The 12,344-nt window shown below is 44.6% G+C and overlaps 1 protein-coding gene across 1 annotated transcript in view; it reads left to right on the forward strand.

Annotated features, from left to right (window-relative positions):
* The window catches only part of LOC310772426 (ELKS/Rab6-interacting/CAST family member 1-like), a gene marked incomplete at both ends in the record, with an annotated part of 472,647 nt that overhangs the window by 21,467 nt on the left and 438,836 nt on the right, over nucleotides 1-12,344 (forward strand). The window lies entirely within an intron of this gene.

Genomic DNA, 12,344 nt, shown 5'->3' on the forward strand with positions numbered 1-12,344 from the left:
ACACTACCGGAGTCTAGGAGGGCGTGGGTGTCGATGCGGCCCACCCGGACCGGCAGTGTCGCCTGCTGGCGAGGGCCTCCTCCGGTGTGGAGGGAGGGCCGTGGTTCGTCTCCGGCGGCGGAAGGCATCGACACATCCCGGTCGGGGCAGGACCAGGAGAGGTGGTCCTCTTGTCCGCAGACATAGCACCTCCTCAGCTGCCGACTCACTCGGTCGGCCTGGGCACGAGGGTCCCTCTGGGTCGGGGGCTGTAGCGGCGGTGGCCGGCGTCGGCTGTCTCGGCTGGGTCTGTCGGCCATGGCGGGCTTTCGGAGGGGCTCGTTCTGCGTGTGGCGCATCATGTCGGCGCTGACTTGGTGGTTCTCTAGCAAGGCCACCAATGCGTTCAGCGATGAGGGGCTCACCTGGGCAGCATATTTTCGGGCGTCGGGCGGCAAGGAGCGGATACATCTGTCTATTACGAGGCGTTCTATCCACGGGGGCTCCCCGGTGGAGGTGAGCCAACTCTGGGTGAGCCTCAGCAAATCGGCGACTTGGGAGCGGGGCGGTTGGTCCGGGGTGTACCTCCAGCCATGGTACCTTTGTGCGCGAGCAGGAAGGCTGTAGCCGTAACTGGCGAGGATGGCGGTGCGCAGCTTCACAAAGTCGCGGGCCTCTCCCATGGACATGTCCCGGCAAACCCTCTGTGCCTGGCCCGTGAGGAAGGGCGCGATGATGCCTCCCCAGTGGGCTGCGGGCCATCCCTCTCGCACCGCCGTTCTTTCGAAGAGCTCCATGTATGCCTCGATATCATCGTCGGGGGTCTGCTTAGTGAGGACATCTCCTGGAGCCCGGGAAGTCGAGCCGTCTTTCTCTATTTTTTTTATCAGTTCGTGTACTGCCTGCTGTAGGTCAGTTTGGCTTTGGATTAGGGCCACCAGAGCCTGTGCTTGCTCCATGGTGCGTGCGGTTGGCGTTGAATCAGAGTGCCTGCATTCTCCACCACTTGTGGCAACTCTGATTCAATCCAAGACACATAAAACAGTTTTAAACGCCGAAGCGTTGTTTTATTCACCAAAATGAAAACTCTTCCCTTATCGGGGTATGTCCATGAAATATATATAACTAAAGTAGGCTGGGTTAGCCTGGGGCCAGTGAGGGGGTTTGCTCCCCACCACGTAGCCAGGGCTCCGTTCCTCGTTTAAGTGCTCCCGTAACGTGCCTGTGGACGAGAGGAGAGAGGGTCTGTCAGGCAACATCATTTTATGACACGAGAATGTTTAGGGAGAGGAGTGGAAATCTGACTTACCGCCCGACAGCAAGGAGCGCTTCCCCTTGGAGGAAAACCGGCCACACAGTGAGCTTCAGAGCGGCGTCTGTTTTTCTAGGGCCACTGATTGGGGATCTGTTCCAGCCGGGCGCTCTGTTCCTAACAGCGCCCGGCTGCTAGCGGTCCCACTGATTCAGGACATAATTGGGGAAGTACCTATCAGTGATGACGCGTCCCAGACAGCGTTTCTGTTGGGATCCCCCTGCTCTGACGTCACTGTGGTGGCTGGCTGTCCTCCTGCTCTCACCTGTCAGGGGGTAGGCTGACGAGACTCCACAATACGTATCATGTGCGTCTTACTAAATGACATTAAAGTGCGATGTGTAAACAATAAACAGATGTAGCAGCATACAATAAAGTAATAAACTAATGTGCCAGTGTCAGTGCAGTGTCAGTGCAGGTCAGATGCGGGTCTGACGTTTGTTGGCAGGCTGGTTCAGGAGGCATATCGCACTAGGATAGAAACTGTTCCTTAATCTGGCAGTGCAGGCACGGATGCACCTGTACCTCCGTCCAGAGGGCAGGGGGGAGAACAAGTGATGGCAGGGGTGAGTGGGGTCTCTGCTGATGTTGGTCGCTCTCCGGAGGCAGCGGGAGCTGTAGATCGAGTCCAGAGGAGGCAGCTGGGCTCCGATGATTCTCTGGGCGCAGTTGATGACCCGCTGCAGAGCTTTCCTCTCTGCGGCAGTGCAGCTGTTGTACCATGTGGAGATGCCATACGTGATGATACTTTCGATGCTGCAGCGGTAGAAGGTAACGAGCAGGTCTTTGTCCATCTTTACCTTTCTTAATGATCTCAGAAAGTAAAGCCGTTGTTGTGCTTTCTTCACCAGCGCAGTGGTGTTGGCAGTCCATGAAACGTCCTCTGACATGTGAACACCTGCAGGAACTTAAAGGTTGACACTCTCTCCACCATTACTCCATTGATGAAGAGAGGAGCGTGTTCACCACCCCTCCTCCTGAAGTCAATGATGAGCTCTTTGGTCTTGCTGGTATTAAGAGATAAGTTGTTGTCTGAGCACCACCCCAGCAGTCGCTGGACCTCCTCTCTGTAGGCTGTCTCGTTGTTATCAGAAATCAGGCCAATCACGGTGGTATCATCAGCGTACTTGACAATGATGTTAGAATTGTGTGCTGGTACACAGTCGGAGGTGTAAAGTCCGTATAGGAGGTAGGGATGTCGAAAATCATAATTTTTCTTGACCGACAACCGACACTCATTAGCCGACAACTGTCGGTTAACCGAGAAGATTAAAATGCGCTATTTTACTGTCTGTGCCCCATTAAACCTTAGGCCTACCAAATGCTTGATTTTTTTTCAGTAGAAAGCGTTTATTTTTACATCTACAAGCAGAAAAAAACACATTAACAAAACGAGAAGACAAGTTAAATCCTCCAGCCATCTAAACAAAAACATTCCTCGGATAGGCTATGATAGGAGCTGCACGCATTTGCAGAAGGGGGAAATACGGAGGGAAAAAACCCATACTCACGCTCACAATTCTTAAATGAATTATCTTACTGCATGTGTCGTAAATAGTCTAATAAAACCAGCAGAAACTAATTTTAAAAGCTCAGAACGAAACGTGTCGCTAATTGAACGAATTTCCACTTTGAATAGCACATCAAGACACCGCCCCAAGCCTTCACGCTGCAGGGCGCACTGACGAAGCGCTTATTGCTCTCTCCTTCTGACATTCTCACTAATTCAACAGTGGTTTACCTGCTTTTGAGATCTGCAAAAAAATAGTTTGCTTCTCTCTCCACGCTTCTCCCTCTCTCTCTTTATCTGCGACGAGGGCTGTAGGTGGCTATTATGCTCTCTGTGTGTCCGGCTGCACGACATGACGACGAGTGCAGCAAGTCCGCACGCTGACAGCTGTCAGCATTGCGGGACTCGGGAGGATGAACAAATGAGGCAGGCTGTCCAAACTTTTTACCGATCTAATATGAGATGCAGAGAAATAATTATATATTAATAGCCGATGTGTTTAGAAGAGCATTCTCACTCTTGCTGTAATCGTTGTGGGATTATTACACCTGAGAGACAGACAGACCTGGAGAGAACTCAATTTACGGTAAAAGTGTGGATTCCTCAGTGAATCGATGTGGAAGACGCAGCTTGTTTTGAAACGCGTCATTGAAAGTAACCTCATGGTCTCATGACAGTGGCTGGAACACAGAAGGAGCATGACTGACTGGCTCGCTGTAGTCTGCACAGGGCAGGGCGTCTTCTCCCGTCTGGTCAAAGCAGAGGGGAGGCGGGGGTGTGGTGCATGTGTGGAGCTGAGTTTATCACAGAGCACATCTCGCACGCGGGGGGAGAGGCGGACAGTGCACACTGCTTTTCCATTTGGAAAAGCCTTTCTCTAAATGAATGTTGTTCTGGCAGTGGCAGGAGCTTTTAATTCCTATATAATGCTGCTACAGTAACTACTTAGGCTAGTTAACATTGTTGCTTACCGCGAAGGAGGGAAAAAAAACACCATATTGGCAACACGTTGTATGCCAATTTAATATGCAAATTAACCGTTTGACCGACATGCTTAACCGACCAATGACGTTGTCGGCGGTTAACCGGTTAACGGTTAACCGTCGACATCCCTAATAGGAGGGGGCTGAGGACTCGGCCTTGGGGTACACCGGTGCTCAGTGTCACAGTGGATGACTGATGTGCTCCCATTCTGACTGACTGGGGACACCCAGTCAGAAAATCCAATATCCAGGAGCAGAGGTGTTGGTCAAGGCCCAGGTCATGGAGCTTGGAGACTAATGTAGTTGGGATGATAGTGTTGAATGCAGCACTATAATCAATAAACAGCATACGGACATAAGTATTCGGGTTCTCAAGGTGGGTTAGGGCGGTGTGGAGGGCAGTTGTTATTGCGTCCTCTGTTGATCTGTTGGCACGGTACGCGTACTGGTGGGGGTCAAGGGTGGTTGGGATCATGTCTTTCATGTGTGCCTGTACCAGCCTCTCAAAGCACTTCATCACTTCAAAAAATATTTGCTTCAAAAATTACAATGTCTCATAACTTTACATCATTATTTCATAACATGGTGAATGCACGAGTCACAACATCTATCTAATTATCTATCTACTGTATCTATCTATCTATCTATCTATCTATCTATCTATCTATCTATCTATCTATCTATCTATCTATCTATCTATCTATCTATCTATCTATCTATCTATCTCTATAAAATTTAGTAAGGGCTCTGATTGTCTGTCTGTCTGTCTGTCCCACTGATGATGTCATCAGTGATGTCATAAATTGTGACATCATCAGTGATGTCAGAGGCATTGTGACATCACACACGCACGCACACACACACACACACACACACATACACACAAAGTCCCAGTGATGATGTCATCAGTGATGTCATAAATTGTGCATCATCAGTGATGTCAGAGGAATTGTGACATCATCAGTGATGAGACTGAAAAAAGTGGGAGTCTAGCTTCAGACCCCCGTCTTCAGCCATGAACAGCTGTATGTTGCCAGCTCCAGGACAAGTGATCCAGCATCCCTGAAGTATACCATCAAGGAGCTTTTGACTGGATTTTAGCTTTGGCTGGTAAATAATAGGGGTGAGAATCACCAGATGCCCACGATACGATACTAAAATGATACTTGAGTCACGATACGATAGTATTGCGATATGTTAATATTGCGATATATTGAATATTGGGATATTTCGATATATTGTCTTAACTCCTTTTCCTACCTTTTCCTTGACCTCACCGGAAGTAAAACATGCAGTGTTTGTTTTTTGTTTTGTTTTTGCCCCACACGTAGGCTACATTATTAAGCTTCTCTGGACTCAATACGCCACTGCAGGCGCAGATTGCAACATCGGGCACTTCCGGCAGATGCCCGGTGGCCTGGCATGGCATGGCGTGCAAAAAAAAAATATATATATAATAATAATAATATCGATACTTGGCATCTAAATATCGATACAATATCGTCAGGCAAAATATCGCAATACTATGGTGTATCAATTTTTTCCCCCACCCCTAGTAAATAATAGCCCATTGTAGCAGCCAACCAGCTATCATTTGGCGGTCCCACTCTGTTCTGCTCTGCTGTAAACTCTGTTACTGTAGCCTGTGGGCCAAAGCTTCCATTCCCCGAACCCGAGCGATCATTTTATCGGCTGTTCTTCTGGTGGATTTGTCTTGTTGCTACAAGGGAGCATTGAATTGGTTAAACTGATGAACTGGTTGGTTCAGAAGCCATCTGGAGTAGACGGAGACACAGCTAGGCTGACAGCAGGCTGGAATATTATACAAGAGATTACACATGCACGCCACGCGCGCGCGTGCGCACGCACATACACACACACACACACACACACACACACACACACACAAACACACTTGTGCACAAGCACACTCACTCCCAGCCAGTCGCCTGCTTCACAGCGACTAAACACACGTTCTCCCTCTCAGTGAATATTCACACATCATTGTGAAATCAGTGAAGGACAAGTCATCTTTCAGAGTAGGCTGTGCTGTGTGCTGTCCTCTTTTCATGAAATCATTAAAATAATCACATTCACGTTTTAGTTGTTATCTCTACAGTGTGTGTGTGTGTGTGTGTGTGTGTGTGTGTGTGTGTGTGTGTGTGTGTGTGTGTGTGTGTGTGTGTAATTTTCCGGTACGCATGTGGGAAAATGTGTGTGTGTGTGTGTGCTGGCAGCAGACCAACTAGATGATAAACTTATCAAGTCATCACCTGTTCCTTTGTTCTCTTTCACATTACATCACTCTACACATGAACGCACGCACACATACAGTACATACATACATACACATGCCTGCCGGACTGATTCATCTGGTAATTGTTTAGTTGATCAACCTGTCATCCTTTCCCACGTTTGTGTAAGATATGAACATTTCTGAAGGAAAATATGTAGCATTTCACCTTTCTATATACGTGAATAATTATTATACACTTCATAGAATGTTTATAGATATGTGTATAATAACGTTATAGACGTTATAGAACATTTCTAGTTACATGTATAATTAACGTTATACAGGTGTATACAGTATATATATTATATATATGAATGATTGATTGATTTATGTGTCATGCACTCTAGGTGCCCAACCCCCATGGGTTTACAAGACACAACAATAAAACAGAGAACAATAAACAACACAACAATGATACATTTAAAATACAGGTCGTAAGACATCAATCGGCGGGTAGCAATATAAAAAGCAAAAAAAAAAGCATATCTACAAACTCTGACACAATAGGTGGCGGTATGCACCTCGTTGGTTTGCGATCCGTCAATATTTGAACATTTGAACACTACACAACAATACACAAAAAACAGTAATATGATCAACAACACAATATTAAATAATACAATAGTAAAATGCAGCCAAAACCATCCGTATACACCTTCTATGTGTGTGTGCGTGACGTGCGCTTGCCTCAATATAATTATTTGTCAAATTCAGTGATGCTTAAGTATGTGTTCCTCAGTTTGTGACATGCAGTCACGCTCTCTCCCTCTCCCTCCCTCTCTCTCTCTCTCCCTCTCCCTCCCTCTCTCTCTCTCCCTCTCCCTCTCTCTCTCTCTCTCTCCTCCACGAACATCACACCCTTTTAACCAAAGGCATCCTTTCAATTTCCTCCTGTCATTATCCCCCTTTCTCCCATTTTTCGTTCTTTCTCACCTTGTTTCCTCTCTTTTTCTTTGCCCTTTTTCTCATCTCATGACTCTCTCTCTCCCTGTCTCATTACTCTGTCTTTCCCTATCTCATGCTGTATGTCACTCCTTTCTCTCCCTCCTCTCATTCATTTTGCTCTTTCACTCACTTTCTCCTTCTATTTCTGTCATCACTTGGTGAGTCAGCTCTCTCTCTCCCTCTCCGCCTTCATCTCTGTATTAGAAATGGAATGTGTGTTACTTCCCAGTCATTTTCTGACACACGCACACATGCACATGCGCCCACACACACACACACACACACACACACACACACACCACACACACACACACACACACACACACACACACACACACACACACACACACACACACACACACACACACACACACACACACACACACACACACACACGGTCACGCCCCCTGTGGAATGCACATAGTAACTCAACCCCACCCTCCATCCTTCCTTCCCTCCCTCCCTCTTTCCTCTGTGCCTCCTCACTCATTCTCCTCTTCTCTCTCTCTCCTCTTCTCTCTCTCTCTCCTCTGCTCTTTCACGCTCAGCCGACTCTCCTTACCTCCTCTCCTCACTCCCTCCAGCTTTCTCTGCATCCTCTCCTCCCTTCCCTTCCTCCTATCTGCACTCCTCTCTAGGGGTGTCACAATATATCGTCCCACGAAATTTCGCGATAGTAAAACGTCACGATATGTATCGTTGAGATGAAATCTCATATCGTGGAAAAAAAAAAAAAAAAAAAAATTCAAAAGTAGACAAAGAAACGTCTTTGTTTGTTGAAGTTCAATGTGTGGAAAGTAGTTCAGTTGAACAAGTCTCTGAAGAGACACATGAGAAGTTATACAGGAGAGAAACCATTCAATTGAGTTTCTGGCAAAACTGTTTACTTGACAGGAAAAACTGAAGATGCATAAAAAATAGACTAAGAAAAGTCTTGTTGTTTGAGTTTGAAGAAAAACTGAAGATGCATAATGAGAATTTATACTGCTGAGAAACCTTTTAGTTCAAAGTAAATCTAAGTGACGGTGTAACTCATTCTATTTCAAGATAAGCCTTATCTCCAATCTCATGTTTTTTCTAGTTGTTATTGTAATAACAATTTCCCACAACAGCATGTTTTGTATTTGTGCATTTCAAATAAAATACTACTTTTCCAGTCATATATTGTCATTATTCAAGTTAAAAAAAATATTGTTAAAATCGTATCGTATCGTATCGTATCGTTATCGTGAACCCAGTATCGTGATACGTATCGTATCGTGAACTGAGTGTATCGTGACACCCCTACTCCTCTCACATGCCGACAATGTGTCATCATCCATTTAAAATCTGAAGTTTCTATTAAAATCTGTGTTGCTTTTCCAGCCAAGCCTAACCTTATACCTGATAGCAGGAATATTATCCTCCTTCACCTAATCCAATATATTAGTTGATACGGTTGAATCAATATGATAATCATAAGGATTTTTCTCAAATCACTATACAGTATATCATGATATGGTTCATGTATGCAAAACCACATTAAATAATCAAATTCATGTTCATCTCATTGAACCTGAATGTGCAATTTTCAAATAATATTCCTGACAAATTTTTTAAGTAACACTTGTCATTATCAATTTAGACAGCAGAAATGTGTTTCACAATATAAAAATATCTTCATATCATCCATCACAATATGATTCTACTGAAAGACGATAAATGCAGCCCTACAATAATAAAAATAATTTGTAACATTTTCTTTAATAAATGTCCATCTTGGTACTCTCCATCTCTGATTGATATAAAATACATTGATTTCTCACAGCAAACAAACAAACAAATAAATTAGCAAGGACTTCTTACCATTTTGCTTAAAAAATAAATATAAAATCAGCAAGTATGCATTCCAATAATTACATTGCTATGCCTGTGCTATATATTTCAGGTTCTACTGTATATATTTCTCATCTCTATCCATCTATCTATCTATCGATAGATAAAACGATTCTCCGATTATCTATCTATCTATCTATCTATCTATCTATCTATCTATCTATCTATCTATCTAACCATCTATCTACCTGTCTGTCTGTCTATCTATCTATCTGTCTATCCATCCATCTATCTATCTATCTATCCATCTATCTATCTATCTATCTATCCATCCATCCATCTATCTATCAATTTGGCAATGTGGGCAATGTTTCAATTTTGTGTCCCCGTTGTCCCGGAAGTGATGTCACTCAACTGGAAGTGATGTCATCAGTGATGTCATAAGGGGGCACACATACACACACAGATGGAGACATTGTGACATCACTGATGATGTCATAAGACTGATGATGTCATTAGTGATATCATAAGGGACACACACACACACACACATTTATGGGCAATAACATTTTGTGAGCAACACACACACACTGCGCCAATAGCCGGCCCGAGCTGCGTATGCAAGCTGCAGGGCCAGCTCGGCGAGCTGCAGAATGCCTAGTGTCATAAAATTGCATTTGATAGCTGTTAATATAAAATTGTATAATATAATTGTTATTGTGATATTTCAATGTATTACTTTGTCATATATTACGTTTTGACGGTCAGGGTTTTGCGAAAGGGAGGCTCTTAGTCTAATTTGTAAATAAATGTTACTATTTTAATTGTACCAGCTCTTATAAATATCATAGATTTGTTAAATCTGTACTCTCTGTATTCTCTCCAGTCTCAACTCTCTCCATCTCTTTCTCACCACTCTCTCCTTCTCTCCCTCTCTAGTTGGGTTTCCATCCAAAGGTATCGCACATTTTAACCGAATTTTCAGTAAGTCTGCAAAAGAAAATGTGAATTATGCACATTTCCATCCACTACATTATGCGTAATGTTGAGAGTTTGGTCAAGAGGAGGCGCAACCGGTGTCCCGGTGGCTCACCTGGTAGAACGCGTACCACTAAGCCACACCAACACGTGTGTCTCTGTTGTCTTACTATGAAAAACATCTACAGTACACTATTAATTTAAAGTTTCTTGATACAGAGGTGCGTAAAATGGATTGCCAGGTGCCACTCTTCTTCTTTTTTTCTGATCCCTCCCCCCATTTTCTCCCCAATTGCACCTGGCCAATTCCCCCCGCTGCCCCGGTCGCCGCCCCACCCACTCTGCCAATCTAGGGAGAGCCATAGACACACACATGCTTCCTCCAAGACGTGCAGTTGCCAGCCGCTTCTTTTCACCCGACAGCGGGAAGCTTTACCGGCAGGACGTAGCACATGGGAGGATCACGCTATTCCCACCAGTTCCCTCCCGCCGTGAACAGGCGCCCCGACCGACCAGAGGAGGCGCTAGTGCAGCGACCAACACATACCGTCATTCTGGCTTCCCACTCGCAGACACAGCCAATTATGCCTGTATGGATGCCCGACCAAGCCGAGGTAACCCGGGGGGCGCGAACCTGCGACTCTTATTTTGGTAGGCAGGGAATCTACCGCTACACTACCCGGACGCCCAACCAGGCGCTACTCTACAATTCGGCATATATATAATCCACTGAGCAGTTACTGTAAGTGAATAAAATGTCAAGTCTGGACCTGAATCGCCTGTTATCCTGCAGTCTTCTTCCGTTAAAATTGCATGGTTTTTTAATGGAGTTTGGTTACAGATTTGCTTAATCTGTTTCCACTGCACTTATCGCATTTCCTCTTATCGATACAGCAACTTTTACACCTCCCTCTAGCATGAAAACTTTTTTGCGATATTTGGAGGTTTTCTTTCTCTCCAAATCTTGCCGCGTTTCCACTCAGGTTTTTTAATGCGCAAACTGAAAATGTGCATTAAACGGGTGGATGGAAACCCACCTTCTGTCTCACCTTTTCTCTCAGCCCTATGTTCTTTCTCTACCTTTGTCTCTCTCCCACTCTCCATCTGTGCCTGTGGAGAGGCAGCAGTATCATAGAGCTTAATTCAATAGAAGGGACACTCCCTGGTTTGCCAGACCTATTGTGTTGAATAGGGATGGTCATTCTATTCAGTTTAATGCTATGGTCAGTGTCGTCTGCCTTTTGTCACCCTTGTCTTGCTGCACCTATACCTATATTATATTTTATAAAACGGCTCTCTCAAATCAAGCAATCTGATTGGTTCACAGCCATTGTATAAATCCAATAACCCACTCCATGGCATGCCATGGCAACTCTCTTACTAAAAGCCTTTGGTTACCTCAAAAAAAACAAATGGCGGAGACAGCTGTCAGATCCTTGTGAATCGATCTTCGCTTATAACTTTACTAATACTTCGCAGAAAATTATGTTTTGTACAAGAATAGATGCGGGCTAATGTCTTCTTTGCAAAAAAAAGGTTGTTAACGCCGCATTTAACCCCGCATTTAACCCCGTAACGTTAGTTGGTGTCGGGCTTTGCAGAAAGCACTCAGCTTCTCAGCAAGCGCTGAGAATGCAGCGCTGCGCTCGAGCTGCCTGTCAGGCTTTCCAGAAAGCTCTCAGCTTCTCAGCAAGCGCCAGGATTGGCCAATGTCAACTTCAGTCTCCAGAACGATCCAATCAAATCACCCGCACGTCTATCTTCTTGCTAGAGGTCCCGCCTTACAGTAGTGTTTCAACTGACTCTATCAGAATACCATGCCAGTCGGACTTATAGTATTATTATTATATTTATATTATCATACTTGGAAACCGTTTTATAAAAGCAATATAGCACTCGAGCAGCGTGTGTTGTGGCATATATCCCGCTGATCAGTTGTTATCCCACGAGGCCGCAGGCCGAGTGGGATAACAACTGATCAGCGGGATATATTTGCCACAACACACTAGCTCTCATGCTATATTGCTTAAATATACTATAACTATACTATTATATACTATAATATATACTATATTTGGTTTCAGCTGTGTATAGTGTGCGTGACTGTGCATGTGTGTGTGCGCGCGTGTGCATTTTTGTGTGTGTTTCACGCAATTTGTTCCCTCTTTGATCACAGCAGGGAGGTAAAATCTTTAACGTAAGACGAAAGAGAGAGAAGTGAGGCAGGAATGCTTGGAATGCAAAAGGAAAGCTCCACATTTCTTCTTTAAATCAATTTTTATTATTTTTTCAGCCAGACAAGCAAAAGATCTCAGACAACAGTAAATAGCAGGTTATACCTAAAAGACATAAAAAAAATTATACAACAAAATCCCTTCCCCCCACCCACAACCCTGACAGCAATTAACGAAGGAGAAGAAAAAAAAGAAAAAGAAAAAGAAAAATAACATGACATACATCTAAGACAAAAACAAACAAACAAACAAAAACAAACAAAGAGGTTATCTCTGGTAGTACGATAGAAGA

This window comes from Poromitra crassiceps (assembly GCF_964638095.1).
Source record: "Poromitra crassiceps genome assembly, chromosome: 2".
NCBI classification, from domain to species: Eukaryota; Metazoa; Chordata; class Actinopteri; order Beryciformes; family Melamphaidae; genus Poromitra; species Poromitra crassiceps.